At 35.1% G+C, this 17092-nt stretch overlaps 1 long non-coding RNA gene across 4 annotated transcripts in view; it reads right to left on the bottom strand.

Annotated features, from left to right (window-relative positions):
• Window positions 1-422: 422 nt before the first annotated feature.
• The window catches only part of LOC140511684 (uncharacterized), a 65340-nt gene continuing 48670 nt past the window's right edge, over window positions 423-17092 (bottom strand). For 2 of the 4 annotated variants that reach the window (XR_011969631.1, XR_011969629.1), the window contains 2 exons: window positions 2070-2117; window positions 423-1550 (listed from right to left, as the gene is read on the bottom strand). This is a non-coding gene — a long non-coding RNA (uncharacterized lncRNA). The remainder of the gene's footprint in view (window positions 1551-2069; window positions 2118-17092) is intronic. The other 2 variants (XR_011969632.1, XR_011969630.1) reach the window with 1 other exon arrangement.

The following is a 17092-nucleotide window of genomic DNA, read 5'->3' as shown; positions in this document are numbered from 1 at the left end:
AGAACATAGGTCAGCAAACTACCAGACTTCCATCTGTTTATGTAAGACCTGTAAGCTAGGATATTTTTTTCTTTTTCTATCTTTTTAAAAAAAAATATTTTAGTGTATTTGAAAATGCAAAAACAGTTCTTAGTTGGGTCATACAAAAGGAGGTAGAGACTGTATTGGACTCTTGGGCCCTTGTTTTTCTGACTTCTGTTCTAGAGGATAATAGCAAAGTATCGATCTAAGGTAGACTCAAAGGTTAGACCAAACTACTATTTCCCAGGCTGTAGGCTGCAGACCTCTATAACCATGGAGTTATTGTAGGAGATTTAAAAAAAATAAATCAGTAAAGTTAATATGTACTTATGTCTTTATAGATTAAAAACTGTACATACATAATATAATTAGTGAAATAAAAATTTACTTCAAAGAAAAAATAAATAAATAGATTTTTATTTTTGAGAGTATTATATCAATCTATTGATGTTCATGCTATACCTATGATTACAGCAAGAAGAAGTAAGGCATCTGAAATTTTTTGCTGTTAAAGAATGGTCTTTAAACTGGAAAGGTTGGGAACCAGATGTATATACCATTTCAATTGGACTAACTATAGAGGACTGTAAAAATTTCCTTATGTGATTACAAATGCAGACTTGCCAGTGGGGTTATGTCTGCTTACTTGACTTTTGACATGAGAATGCTGTATGAATAAAATTTAACATAAAGAATTGTATGGCATACTAAGAAACAGTTTGCTTTTCCATAAAAATAAAAAAAAAAGTGTGGTTTTTTTTCTGCAACAAAACATCACTTTTCTAGAATTACACAAAGGATGGAAGACAAAGAAGTATTCAGAACAATATAAGCAATAGTAAGGAAAAGAATAATATCTCAGGCTGAGGTCATATTCAATTTTAGAAATTATTATAAATTTCATAAATTCAATAAATGGAAATCAAGAAAATGTTGAATAAATCTCTAAATGTGATCTTAAATTAGAACTAATTACATTTTTATTTTAAAATGATACAATTTTATTAAGTAAAGCAATAAATATTTATTGTCTTCTTAATTAGTTTCCGTATTTATAAAGTAGAAATGTCGATGTATTTTCTATTATTATAATTAATATTTATATATTTTTTTCTTATTTTGCCTCATGGTATATGTATGTGTGTGTCTGTGTTTGTGTTTTCTTCCCCTAAAGTCCTATTATGATGCCTAAAGGTATGCAAGTGATCATGATTTCTTCTAGGATATACCAGTAAGATTGTAAACTCTGTAAGGTTTTACTAAACTAGAAATATGCATAACGTTAGACACATATCTGTCATCTGAAGACTTAAGCTTGAGAAGATTATCTCTAGGTGTATCAAACGGGTCGTCATCATCATCATCATCATTACTGAAGAGGATCTTGGGGGCTGCTTGTTAAGTTGGAGAGTTGTTACCAGCACTATCCATACAGAAAAAAAAAAATAATCCCAGGTCTTTGGAGTACTGAGGTACACGTAGGTATCTATAACTCACTTTTCAAAGTGCTTTCACATATGTCTTCATATCTGAGAAATAAGGAGAAACAAGGAAAAATAAAGCATACTTCCAGGTACTGTCACATATACAGAGACTATTAGAAGAGGATCATGAAAGACAAATGAACCTGGGGATTGTCAGAGGCATAACTAGGGTGAAATAACTGAGGCCTTGCTCAAGACAACACATGCAGAGAGATGACAGCCCTAACAGTCCCTCCTTGGCATAGAAATGGCAGAATTTAGCACTGAGTTAGCAAGAAAAATTACTTAAAATAAAAATCTGCTAGATGACAGGAAATGGTGAATTTCTTTCCGGCCAATCTTGTTTCCCCAACATAGCAGATTCCCTAGCAGAGACCTTGTTTGTTTCGGACTTTCTGTCTCAGCCTCTTGGGGTGTCATCTCCCTCCAGCTCAACTGTATGTGCACTTTATGCCACTTGCCTCAGGCATGGTTCTCAGTACCTGCCTCAGGCGCAAACATCCCTAGCAATGAGATTAGCAATTAGAAATGCTGTTATTCATGTCAACCAAAAGTTGGGTGTACCTTTATTTTTTTCCTGGATAAAGACCAAAGGGAGACCAGCAAGAAGTCCTAAAAACAAATAATAAACAATAAAAACAAATAGCTGATTGACCTTCAAATGAAAGGAAAATCTTTTATGAATATTATCTGTGAAGAAGAAAACTGTCAGTTTCCCATTTAGAATGTAGCACATAGTTTAATACAGCAGTGACTAGTTGTTTTTAGTGATATTGTCATTTCTTGTTACACAGCTATGATAGGGTCAAGATTTTCTCACTGATGGGAAAGTTCTTCCAAAGTTAAAATTAGCAACAGCATTTAAGAAAGCTGTCCTGGTTTATCCTGGCACCAGAAAACAAGTAATAGGCTAAATTCGTTCACACGGAATATTAACGGCACTTTGTGCTGTCTTCTTTATTTCAGTCAGTCAAAGAGCAAACTCTTACTACGGGTCGAGTATTGTGCCAAGCACTGAGAGTGCAGAAAGGGAAATGGTTTTTACATTGATCAAGGAGCTGACCTTCTAATTGGGGAAACCACACCTAAATAAATAGGTAGGCAGAAGATTCATACAGAATAAATGGAGCATAACCTCAAAGAAGAAGGCACTAGCATCTGGAATAGACCAATAAAGGTCTCCTTTAAGAAGTGACACTTCAATTAAATTTTGAAGGAAGGAAAGGATGCTAAGTGGTAGAGTTGAGGTGTAAGAGCATTCTGGATATGGGAAGAGATTCAGTGAAAGTCAATGGAGCTGGAATTTGCATATTGGTTGTAAAGAAAATTCAGTACTTTAATATTGATGGATAGTAGAGTATGTACAAGGGGATAATATGTAAGTAGGTTAGAAAGTTAGAAAGGGGTCAGGTTGTGAAGAACATTAACTTCCAGAGCACTTTATATTTGATTCTTTACTTAAATGGAAACACTGCAGTTTATTGGGTGAAATGTGCAGATCTACATTTTAGGGAAATCACCTTGGTAGTTTTGTGGAAAATGGACTAGAATGGAGAGAGACTTAAGGAAGGTGAATCGATTTGAAAGTTCTTGAAATAATTCAGCCAAGGGATGTTGAATTGGAGTGTAATTGTATGATTAGAAAGAACATGTATATGAGAGATGCTTTCACTCAGAAACATCCAGGGAGTTGTTTTTAGCAGAACAGGAAAGGGAGAAAGGAGGGAGAGGGAGACAAACAGACAAACAGAGAGAAAGACTTGAATTACATTTGTTAGCAATGTGAGTGGAAAAAAAAATAGGGTCAGAAGCAAGATGTGTTGTGGTAGTAACATTGTAAGATTTGGTCATGGATTAAAAATGTTCGGTGAGTGAGAGTGATATGTTGAGGATAACATCAAATTTACGAACCTAAAAGACTAAGAAACAGGAAAATTCCGTAGAGGGGAGGATTTTTCGATCAGAGAGATAATGAAGTCTGTTTTGGTCATGTCCAATTCTTAATGACCATGGGCAAGTGTCCATGGAGTTTTCTTAGCAAAGACACAGCGGTTTGCTCTTTCATTCTCCAATGTACAGATGTCCCCACTTTATAGACAAGGCACTGAAGCAACTAGAGGTTAAGAGACTTGCCCAAGGTCACAACTAATAAGTCACAATAATGCCTGATTTAAATTCAGTTTTTCCTGACTCCAAGTTCCATACTTTATCCATTTTACCCCCTAGCTGCCCCTTATTGAGTACTTACTACTTGCTAAAAGGATGCAAAGGACATACCTGACTTCAAGGTCCTTACAATCCCATGGGTGAGACAACATCCAAGCAAATGTGTACAAGCAAGTTATATACAGAATAAACAGGAAGTAATTAACAGAGGAAAGGCAGTAAAGTTAAGAAAAGCTGGAAAAGACTTTCTATAGAAGATGAGATCGTAGTTGGGACTTCAGGGAATGCAGGGAGGAGAGTAGGCAGAGGTTAGAAGGGAGAGCCTTTCAGGCACAGGGGGCAGTCAAAGGAATAAAGACATATATTGGAAGCATCTTATAGAGCAATTTAGTTAAATTGTATGGTATTTCCCAGGGAGGAAAGCAGAAGAATACTGGGACTATATGAAGGGGTTATATTAAGAAGATCTTTAAGTTCAAAGCTTTATGTTTTCTTATAGAGGTAACTTTGAGTCACTGGAACTCAGGGAATAGGGATAACACTACACAACTATATTTCAGAAAGTTCACATTGGTGGCTGAGTAGAGAACAGAGTAGTGGGGATATAATCGTAGCAATGATATGAACCAGAAGGCTGTTGTTATAGTCAAAATAAGAAGTGAAGAAGGTCTGAAAGAGCTATAGCTAAAGGGATAGCTGCATGAGTACAGAGAAGGAGATATATACCATAGCTGTTGTGAAGAAAGAAAAAGATTTGTCAGTGAGTTGCCAGTGAGGAGTCCAAGACTACACTGTGGTTGGAAGCCAGCATCACTGGAATGACAGTGGTACCTTCTACAGAGGCAGAGCATTATTTTCTTCAGGAATATTGCCTTACTTGTTTAGCTTGCTTTAATCTTCTCTAGTTCAAAAAAGCATTCCTATATGTCTCTGAAGTTTTTGTATTTATCATCCTTGCTAATGGAATTACGCTGTTCCATTCATAATCTACATTGCAAAAATTTGAACGTAGTTCTAGAAACTATAGTTTACAAAACTACTGTTTGTACCGTGTTCACTACTAATGTGCATTTGTTTCACTTCTAATTCTTTTTATTACAAAAAGTGCTGCTCTGAATATTTGGGTTTATATGGGATCTCGCTTTTCATCTTTGACCTCCTTGAGGTATACATCTTGTTATGCAATCTCTAGGTCAAAAGGAAAAGTCATTTAAGTATTTTAAAACAACAACAACAACAATAAAATAATTCTAACTTATTTCCCACGGTTTTTTAAAATGTTTTTCTTTCTAGTTCTTCCAATACTGTATTCATGTGCCTGCCTTTTGGCAGCCCCTCCAGCATTGACTCTTTCCATCTTTTCCAACTTTCAATTTCTGCTTTATTTTCAAATCACCTACTCTCTAATTGAAACCTTAAGTACAATTTCTTTTCTAAAAGATTTCTTCCAAAGCTATAAAAACATAATGGTTTAAACATGTGCAGGAACATTTGAAATCTTCTACTATTTGTGATTAGAACAATGTTAATGATGCAAATTTTATTGACTTGATCCATATCTAGGTCAGTTAACAATTGCATTCCATCTTAGAGATAAAAACTCTAACCAGTTTTCTAGACCAGATATATTAGGTACATCCTGATTACATAGGATTTGAGAAACTGTGGGTAAATCAATGCAAATCCATTACAACTATTACTGGAGAAACAATTTGAATTGAATATTACTGGTTCTATAGTGCCATGTTATTTCTTCCTGCTTCCTGCATTTTCATGGCTCTGCACCTTCTACTTCTCCTCCTACCTGGCTGACAAATCCTTTCCAGTCTTCCATATGAGATTATTTTTCGTGTCTCAGCCACTATGTGTAGGTATACACCAGTGTTCTGTTCTGGATTCTTTTATCTTTTCTCTCTATACTCTCTGTGCCATCAACGTTCACAGGTTCAACTAGAATCTCTCTGCGAATGACTCATGTCCATATATTCAAGTTCAGTCTTTTTCCTGAGTTACCTCAGTGAATACTGATTGGAAATGTCAAATTGTACATCCTCCAGCTATTTCCAATTCTACTGACACCAAACAGAACTCATTATCTTCCACAATGAACTCTCTATTCTCATGAACTTGCCTGATTATTTAGACTGTTCCACCATTCTTCCAGTATCCTAGATTCATCACCTCGGAGCCATATTTGACTCTTTATTCTGCTTAACTTCTCATATTCAATTTTTGCAGCTCTTTACAATTATGGTTCCAAAACATCTATTGGATCTGGTCCCTTTTCTCCCTTACATGACCACCATCTTATTTCAGACCACCATCTCTTCTTGCTGAATATAGAGGACAATAGACTTCTAATTCCATTCTGTGGCTTCTAGTTCTTTCCTTTCCATTTTCTATACAGTTGCCAAAAATGGTATTCCTAAAATTTAGGTCTGATCATGCAAATCTTTTGCTCAAGAAATTCAATAGATCCTTATGATCTGTAGAATAAATACAAATTCCATTCTTTGCCTTTTAAGCTTTACAAATCTGCTTTCCTAGTAGGAAAGCCAACATTATCATGTTTATAACAAATTAGTCTTTTTTGTAACCCCATTCTAGCTCATGATTCAACTTGTTGACTTTCTCTTTCTTGATATGTCACAAGCTATCCCACATACCATGAATGTACCTCCTCTTTATATTTCTGTCACACAATCACTAACTTCCTTCCAAGCTCAGATTAAGAGCTGCCTCTTATAGGAGGCCTATTCTGATCAACCAATTGATTATGCCCTCACCTCCCAAATTATTTTGCATTTCTTTATTTTTTTTCCTATTTACTTGTTACTTCTCCCTGAATAAAAATGCAACTTATTTGATGACAGGGGCTATTAATTTTTGTCTTCATATATCTCATTCCTTACTTTAATAAATGTTTATTGAATGAATCAATGAAGTAATGAATGTTGAAGAATTTTCTTTTCAAAATTTTTTTTTCCAAAGTATTTTCACAATTAATCTATTAAATCACCATTTGTAGGACCTCCTGGTAGGTCCTAGCATAAGGCTAACAACAATGGGAAATAGAATGAAAGTTAAGTGCTCCACATTTTCAAGGAATTTATTATTCCCTCAAGGAGATATTGTATGAATAACTTTAAACATTTTGAAAGAAGGGGACAAGCATTTATTAAGCACCCATGATGTATGACATCCTCTATGAAGCACCCTTTGGATTTATTTAACCCTCACAACATTTTATTTGATCTTAACTCTGGGATGTAGGTGCTACCATTATACCTATTTTACAGATGAAGAAACTGAGGTAAATAGAAGTTAAGTGATTTGGTCAAAATCACAGATACTAAATATCTGAAAGTGGATTTGAATTCAGGTCTTCCTAACTCTAAACCCATGAGTTTGTGTGTGTGTGTATGAATCATATATGCTTTGATTCTTACTGGGCTGTGTTCCCTTGTCTAGAAACAATCACTTTCAGGAGTCTGGCTAATGATCAATAATAATTTAGGAAGAGAGCCATATAACTTGTGTTAAACTGCTAGGACAACTCCCCTCCTATCTTGTATGTAGTCAACACAGGCTTTGACAAACTTGTGGAATGCTGCTGCTTTGTCCTCCTTAAAGGGTTTAATCTCCTTTAACCCTTCCCTCCTTATTGGAAGCTGCCAGTCTTTACTCTTCTAGAATGCTAATTTTCTGTTAACCTTCTCTTAAAAAGTTAGCATTCCCTTTCTTCCAAAAGGACTAATAAAGATGCAGGCACTAGTCTGAAAATTCTGCTTCTTTTTATAAGGATAAAGAAACTAAAAGTGCTCCAGATGCTTTAAGTGTAATTTTCATTTGACAGTAAATTTTCTTCAGAGTGCTTGCTTCAAATAAGGTCAGGGCATTAGTGCTCATTAAGGACTATATACATGCAGAGCTTGAAAATTCATCTGAAAACCAATCAGTTGTCTAAACTCAAAGAAAGCTTGGGAAAAAATGCTAACTGATTTTTTCCCCTCTAACTCAGTAACCTACTGTCACCTTTCCTTCACACAACATAAGAGAAAGGAAGGGGGTTGGGTTGCAGTGCCAGAGAAAGAATGCTAAATTTGGAATCCAAGGACCTGACTTTGAATGCAGACTCTATAGACCACATGTTTCTTGGGAAAGTCCTAAGCTCTCTAGGCCTCTACTGCTTCATATGTAAAATTAGAACATGTAAATATGTAAAATGGAACAAATCACCTATAAAGTATTTTACAAGTCTAGGTCTCTGATACTATAAGGAAGAAGAAAAGACTATTCAGACTGCCAAAGAATTACCTCTGAGCCAAGTCTCAACTATGGGATGATTCTGGTGCATGCTCTAAAAACAATTTTAAAATGTGTGTGTGTGAAAACTATTTTATTTCTTATTTAGGTTGGCTGGCTTAACAATGAAGAAAAATTATAGTTAAGTAGTATTAAAATAATTGAAAGCCCCATATTTCATTACAAATGACCCTCTATAGTATAGGAATGCCTTCCATACTGTATTAAGTGTAATTTCTTCTTGAAAGCTGAGTGTGCTTAGATGGTTTCATTTATTTTTTTGAATGGATAACGAAGACTCCTTTAAGTTGGGAAATGAGAAATTTTACATGAGAATGAGACAGAAGGAAAATTTAAATCTCTCTGTCTGAACCCATGCAATAAAGCAGAAAATTACAAACATACTTATGTTAATAACATTTTTTCAATCTTATAACTATGACTGGACACATGATTTTGTAAAGTTCAGCTTTATAAATATGTATATATACATACATATGTATATATCTATACACACATACATATACATGCATATACAGGCATATATACATACATGAATATATACATGCAGGTGGCTGTATGTGCATATATGCACTCACACATGTATACACATACATATACATGCATACACATACACACATATACATATATACACATGCATATATACATATATATTTGTGTATGTGTGTGTGTGTGTGTATATATATATATATATATATATATATATATATATATATATATATATATATATATATATACTTCTGATACTTCTGGTGCATGGAAGATCATGTGAAAGGTAGAGAACAATAATTGACTGAACTTTTTAACTACGTTAAATGAAGAATTTTAGTATACTCATATCTACCTAGTCTTCATCTCCAAGTCATTATTTCTTCATTCTTTCTCTTATTCCCCTCTCTGCCCCAACATTCTTTTTTTCTCCTTTGCCTTCATTCCTATCAGGTGCTGGTAAATGTTTAGCTTTCCAAAAACAAAGTGTTCCAAAAACACTTTTAAGTTTAATTTGTATTATTAACATTTTCTCCATACTTTCTTAATTTCAAACAATCAATGCAACGATTGCTGATTTCCAAAGTGTAAATACACTGAAAATTAATCTCTGGTTGTTTAGAGTGGCTGCAGGACATCCCTGTCTTAAAATAAATCTCTTCCCTGTATTTAGTCTTTAGTACTCGGTTTCTAGTCAGTGTTTCTTTTTAGTTCTACAAAATTGTTAAGAAATAGGTTCTATGTTATTGGAAATAATAGGTTAGATGAGTAAATTATTCCCTTATACTTTCAAATTCTTCCTTCTGCATCTCTTTCCACCTTTACTCCCATGAAGCTTTCTCTATTCAGGCTCTCAGGTTCCTCAGCTCTCTCCAAGAGAGTTGTGATTTTTTCTCCCCTTCAAACTACTGTATAAAAGACTAATAATTTAAAGTATTGCATCTTCCATTGGTATTTGCATTTTCAAATTATTTATTTTATTTTTAATTTATGGAATAAGACAAGCATTTCTGTAATGGTATAATATAAAAGATGATTGCACATGAAACTTTAAATAAAGTATTGCATCTTCCATAGGTATTTGTGTTTTAGCAATATCGTGATTGGGGTCAAAGGGAGAAAGCAGAATTTTAAGTATTAGCTATTGGCTCAAAGACTTTGGGGGACATTTTCAATGCTCCTGAAACAATCACTTCAGCAGTGATCAACCTGATTTCTTGTAAGAATGTCTCCTATAATGTGCCTGTTATATGTGGTAAAAAGAGATGGGCAGGAATTCTAAGTTGTTTCTCAAGCAACAACTTCAATTAGTACAACTGGATTTTTGAATTCCTCTTGTTCCCTCACACTCAATGTGTTTGTTATTTTTACTATTTTATGTACTATTTTCTTAAGTATAGACTACAACTAAATTATTTATATCCTTTTTTTCATAGTTTTCAATGAGCAAACATTTACATTTCTCTCTCCTAATCCCTCTCCCTCATTTTTTGAAAATGGATAAACAAAGTCATTGTAACACACAAAATTGCCTCATTTTCAATTTAGAGAAGAATGTTATCAATGGACAAGATAAGAGTATGACAGAAATTATGGTCAAGTTACTTGAAAAAAACCTCTCTTTGATTGTGAATGTAAGAATCAAACAACACAAACCTTACAGTGTATACAGAAGAGCAAGACACTGTACAAAACTATACTTTTTTATAATTTTAAAATATTTATGTATATTTAAAATCTATAACCAAATTGATCTACTCATGTCCCCTAATGTGCTTCTTTTTGTGCTCTTCTGTGACCTTTTAATGTTATACTGACTTTTTTGCATTTCTTAGTGCTCATTAACTCCTCCCATGCCAAGTGTCCCCCAAACAGTTTTTCCTTGTAACAGATATTTATAGTCAAACAACTCAATGCATTGTTTGTCTTAAAATACATCTATTCATGCTATACTTCTTTGCCAAGCAATGAGAGATATGTTTCATCAATAGTATTCTGTAGTCACAAATTGTCATCGCTTTGATGAGAGTTCAGAAGTTTTTCAAAATTGATTTCATATATGTTACTCTGCACCCCCTTTTTTAAATTTTTTTTATTTTTTTATTATTAAATTTATTTATTTAACTTTTAACATTCATTTTCACAAAATTTTGGGTTACAAATTTTCTCCCCTTTTATCCCCTCCTCCCCCAAACACCAAGCATTCTAATTGCCCCTATGACCAATCTACTCTCTCTTCTATCATCCCTCTCTGCCCTTGTCTCCGTCTTCTCTTTTGTCCTGTAGGGCCAGATAGCTTTCTATACCCCTTTACCTGTATTTCTTATTTCCTAGTGGCAAGAACATTACTCGACAGTTGATCCTAACCCCCCCCCCCTTTTTTTTTTACAACAATAGTATAGTAAGCTATGTCCTGGTGTTGGCTAAAGGAAATCATTTTAATCTCTTGGAAAGTCACATGTAAAAAAAATGGATTAACAGATCTCTGAAGTTCCATCAATCTCTTAAATCATCTCTAGTCATCTGGATCTACATCTTGCTACTGGACACAGATGACTCTGGAGGAGAAAGTGAAGCTGGTGACTTTGCACAGACCTCCCTCAATTAAATCCAGTTCACTAGCATGTCCTGGCATCATTCAAGGTATCATGGTCTTCTTCAAGAATGAAAACAAGTAAACCACAACAAATCTTATGAACTAATGATTCCAAATAATGGTCCAGTGAAAGGATGGGTGAGGTTTTCCCAAGATAGATACTGAATCATCTTTCAATTAAATTAAATTGGATAGTTCCATAATGCATTTACCATTTGTATAGTGACAAGCTAATCTACTTTTCATTATATCTAATTAAAGGAATAAGGTTCTAGTGAATAATTCTAAAAATCTTACCAAATTCCAGGAAGGGAAAGAAAACCCAAATGTATGTATAATACATTTGCAATACATGTACAGCTTGTTTTTTTTCTCTGATGTTTTGGTATAGTCACTGTTTCCCATTTGTGGACACTCATTCCTTAGTGGGTTGGAAATCATGGCTCACTCATCTCTTTGAGTGAGAGGCTCATCTTCTCACAGAATTAGAATTAGACAAGAATTTGTTGAATGCAACCCTTACTGACAATCTTGCCAACACTGATGCCATCAGCTGACTAAACTGTCGTTGGAATGCAACTGAAAAATGACCCCATGGCCTTGAATGCTCCTTGTTACCATAGAGACTGGGCTTTCTCATGTTAATAAATATCCCCAGGGTCAACCTTTTGTAACAATGATGTCACTTAGCTGGTAGCGAACTGTTCTTGACTGTGGAAGACAGCCATAAAACAAAACTACAGTTGTGTGAACAAAGAATAACACCCACCCTCTTCTCTCCTAAAAAGGTTTTCTATTGTCCCAACTTACTTGCACTGATGACTAGTATTCTTTTGTAGAATTAAAAAAAAAAAAAAAAAAGAGGAAAAGTGGGGGCGGGGAGTACATGTGCTAATATTAGCAGTGTACAAATGGTAAATTAGTCAGGTCTTCATGTATTCAAAATCCAGGAGAATTAAAGCTTAATAGTCATATGGAAATGTAAGGGAATTTGTTGAAGTTTGATCATTGTCAAATACTTTCATGTTCTTAACTCTGATTCAAAATAAATGAGGTGTCCTCTTTCAAGATTTGGTGGGCAGCTTGTCAGGATCAGTTAGAGTCACAAATAAAGAGGAGAGAGGCCAGAGCAAGTGAACTGGGTTTCTTTTTTCCTCTCCTAACATCAAGCTTTTCTTTTTGATTTATAGTAGCAGGCTTGGTTGCCAGTTACTGTGGTGGATAAAAACACATCCAAAAATATGACAGACTCCTGGGAAGTAAAAACCTATGAGTTTTAATTAAACATTTTAAAAAATGGAACAGAGGGTGTGTGTGTGGATGTATGTGTGTGTATGTGTATGTTTGTGTTTGTAAATGTGGTCCCAGATTGTTTAGTTATTAACCATTGAAACATGCATGTAGTAGACAGTGCCTCACATATTAACAGCAAGGTAATGAATTTAGAAGACATGGGTTCAAATGCTTCCTCCACCAGTTATTGACTGAAATTCATTCCCTCTGAATTTCCAGTGCTTCAAATGTAATGGAAGGGTGAAACTTCCATTACCTACTTCAGAGAGTTATGAAGAGGAGTCATTGAAATGAGAGCTGTTATTGTCAAGTCCTGAATGTATGTTTGTTGAATTGAATTAAGACAGAAACCAAAAGTGACTGTCTTTTATAACCTGTCAGTTGTAGCCTGAGGAAGAAAAAAAGATGTCTGAAAATGGACAAAGTGTATTTTTTTCCAGTACCGACATATTTTAGCCGAATTTCATTTATAGAGCTTTGTTTTGCATTAAAGTCTGTAATAGGCTTAAGAGTCATGTATTCTCAGTTGGAAAGGAGATCAACCTCTACCTGAACAGCAATCTCTCAATATTACTAACAAGCTGCCTTTTATAAAAAGAACTCTAGTTTTTTACCTCCTGAGGTGGCTCATTCCACTTTGGAATAGCTATGATTTTGATGAATTAAAAAAATGATATTGAGTGGTAACCAGTATTTCTCAACTTCTACTGATTGCTCCTATAGCTGACCTTTGAGGTCAAATAGAATGAGTATCATTCCTCTACCACCTGACAGTTTTCTCATACACTTGAACACAGTTATGTTCTCCCATTTTCCATGTATTCTGTTACTCAGACTAACCCCCTCAATTTCTTCAACTGATCCTTATATGGTATGGTTTTATCCATGCCCTCCTCAAAAAGTGGCATACAGAAATGGATTCAATAAGAAGAGTTTGGCCTGATTAGAACAGTATATGTTGGGATTAATCACCTCCATTTCTTTTGTAAATATATTTTAATTAATGAAATCAAAATACTGTTGTTGGTGATCTTTCTGAGACTAAAGGAAGAGGGACATGCTGCCATGAACAATTATCAAGTCATTACAGTGGCAAATCCATTAAAACACCCACAAGGATGTTAAAGATAAATGGGAGTGATATGGATAGAAACGGTGCCCTAAGAGTTAAAATAATACGATTGACTTTGTGAAGCCCTTGGTGACCTAAAGTCTCCCCTTACCACAACTTCCCCTTATTCTGGACCATAAGATTCCCTGTCCTACCCCTCATCCTGGGGAATGGGATTTCCTTATCTTATGACATACACAGTCCTCGTCCTATGTGTTTATCTTGCAAGACTTTTTTATCTTGCAAGACTTAACCTAGATATTCAACCCCCACAAGGAAACCCTAAAATCATCCTATGTAAGTTTGACCCTTTTCCTGTATCGTTGCCTTTGTTTAACTCCTTGCTAAATCTCAGACCCACTGCTTCTGTGTCAATAAAGCTCCCAGTGGCTACAGAGAAGGTCTAAGTGAATTCATTCACATTTTGAACCAGCTCTCCATCTCTTCAACAGTAGGGGGAAAAATCACCAACTCTCTTTAGGGATAGTCTCAGCTAAAGATAAACTAATTTGCTTGGATAGTATGATTTTTCTCCCTTTCCCTATTGCTTTCCAGCCAAAATATCCTCTCCCTTTACATTTGACATTTCTTCCCTATCCTGTACATTATTTCTTTTTTTTTAAACAAGAGTACAAGACTTTATCTTTCTATAATATCTCAAGTTTTATGCTACCCTGTAAGGGCAAGCAAAGTAGGATCTTTTCCTGCTTTTGTTTTAGTATAATCAAGTGCCTCTGATTGAATCTTTACTTTATCAACCAAGAGTCTTTACTAGGAGTAAAGTACAGAAACATAGCCCCATTCCTTCAACTAGAAACTGTATATGTATTTGTATTGTTAATGTGATTAAATATTTTCCCTACCCATTAATGGGCCTGCCCATTAAAGGGAGTTTGATTAGGGAAGATTTGTAGGAAGGCCCACACCTCTGGCTCTAAATAAGGTATAATAATTCTGAGGGTGAGGTTTTACTTTGGGGCTTAGTTTTTGGAAGAAACTTTGTGTGCCAGACAAGATTCTGGGAAGCTGGTAAGGAGCCCTCCAGCTTTGAAAAACCAGATATTGATGCTTCCCTCTCTGGCAACTATGGTCAGACAGTTGGACCTGTCTATTGTCAGACAGTTTGGCAGCACGGTCTGTTGATTTCCTGAACTAAATGAATGATATATGTGCTTGATTAAAGGAGATTGTTAACCCTTCAAAAGTTGCCTTTCTTTTTAGAAAAGCAGATCAAAGAACCTGTGATAGCAGGATCCCCCTGGGTAGGTCAGGGTGCTTACTGGTACATACCTTGTAAATTTCTTGTGGGTTAGTGAAAGTGATTTCAGATCATGATAGAGCAAGCCCACTACCCCATAGAGAGTATTTAAGGTGATGGTAGCTAAAGTTCTCTTAGAGACAGGAGATTAAGTCAGATGGGCTGATGGTACTAGTTGATAGACAGCTATGCTTAATACCTATAGGCAACTGTATAATCTTTGAGTATAACATATTTAATGCATACTTTTTATCTAGCTTGACGTTTCCTTTATCTTTCTCAGTTATAGTTGTGAAAGGTATCTCTGTCCATTCTTTTTTGTTTCATGATAGTTTTATCTGTATACCTATGACTATGTATACACACATATATGTAAATATACATAATGTATATATGTATGTACACACAGGAATGCATATGTATATATGTAATGTATATGATATCATGTATGGTATGGAATTTGGGCCAAAATCTAATTTTTGCCAGTCTACTTTCATGATTCCCCTATCACTGTTGAATTGTAATAGTGTATGTTGGGTTTATCAAGTACTACATTCTACCATATGTTCAAATGGTTTGGGGTCTTGCTTAACTAGCCTTTTCCACTGGCCAACTTTTCTACTTTAAATTTTTTTTTTATTTTGATGATTTCTGCTTTGTAATATAGTTTGAGACTCAAGAATTTTTCATTCTTACTTTTTAAAATTATTTTCTTTGATACCCCTAAACTTTCATTATTCTGGCTGAATCTCAAAATCTGTAAGTAAACTTTGGATAGTTTGATAAGTATGGTACTAAATGTGAAAATTAATTTAGGTGGTACTGTCATTTTCATTATATTGACAGTACCTGAACAAAAAATGATCAGTCTCTTTCCAGTTATTTCTGACTTCCCTTGTTCTTGTAAAGAGTGAAAGACACAGCTTAATCTCTGCAGAATCGAGCTGGTCACAAAGTTCTCAGAAGACCTGGAGTTGATAAGAACCTTATAAATCAAAGATTTTGAACTGGAAGAAATCTTAGAGACCATCAAGTACAACTCTGTTATTTTATAAAGGAAGAAATTAGAATATAGCAACAATAACTGATTTGCCCAATCACACAATTAGTGAATGTCTGAGGAAATGTTTTAAGTTAAATCTTCTCTCAGTCCAGTGCTTTATCCACCATACAATGCCTCATTATGCCTCTTCCCCCTTCAATCTTTTTCTCTTTCCAATTTCTCTATTATTATCACTATTAGCATTATAATAAACATATAAACTAGATGTTGTCACTTCCACTGACCCCACATATGAAATACATTGCCAACTTGTATCCTTTCTATCATTGCAAAGTCTTTGGAATATGTCTTCTTCTCTGCTTTCATATGGGTGATATCCTGCTTTAGGCCCTCTTCACTTCATTGGGTTAACCTTCTGATTGATCTCCCTGCCTCCAATTTTTCTCCATCCCATTCCATCCTTCATTCAGATGCCAAAGTAATCTTCCTAAAGTATAGATCTAACCATCTCGCTCCTCTCAATAAACTCTAAGGGTGTCCTATTGCTTCCAAAATCTTCTGGTTTTCAATACCCTTTACATATGGGTCCTTTTCTACCTTACCAGTTTTCCTACATTTTATTTCCCTTAATATACTAATATGATCCAGAGACAATGGTCTTTCTGGTTCTTTTTTTCCCCTTACAAATAACACCAGCACCCATCTCCATAGCGCCCCCCCCCCCTTTTTTGATCTGTCATGCATTCCTGGAATGAGCTCCCACCTGATCTTTCCATCTGTTTTTCTGGGTTCCTTCAAGACTGCTCAAATCCCACCTTTTGCAAGAGACCCCTGTCTTTTGACAGCCTCTCTCCCTTCTTCCATTGCTAGTGCCTTCCTTATTACATTACTTCGCATTTACAATGTATATATATATTCTATGTTCAGAGGTTGTCTGCGCCATTAATAGATAGTACCCTGAAGGCAAGGACTCTATTTTTGCCTTTCTTTGTATTCCTACTGCTTAGCATAGTGCCTGTTATATAGTAAAGATTTAATAAATGCTTGGCAGCCAGGTTTTCTCAAGTTCTACCAGAGAGTTTTAGCGAAGGTAGGATTTGAACCCAAATTTTGAGAAGCCACATGGTACAGTAATTAAAAATGCATTGGATTCAGAAGACCTGGGCAAATCCTGGCTCTGTCAGTGATTATCTGTCTAGCACTGGATTCATTAACTTTTCTGTGCCCTAGTTTTCTCTTCTATAAAATGAATGCTAGGCTAGATGACCTACAGCTCTTCCACAGTGACTCTTTTCCACGGTGTTCTTTTCATGAAGTCATTGCTTTTTCAAAACACCAAACGATC

Source organism: Notamacropus eugenii, chromosome 6 (assembly GCF_028372415.1).
Source record: "Notamacropus eugenii isolate mMacEug1 chromosome 6, mMacEug1.pri_v2, whole genome shotgun sequence".
Taxonomy (NCBI): Eukaryota; Metazoa; Chordata; class Mammalia; order Diprotodontia; family Macropodidae; genus Notamacropus; species Notamacropus eugenii.
This window is presented reverse-complemented; position numbering and strand designations above follow the sequence as displayed.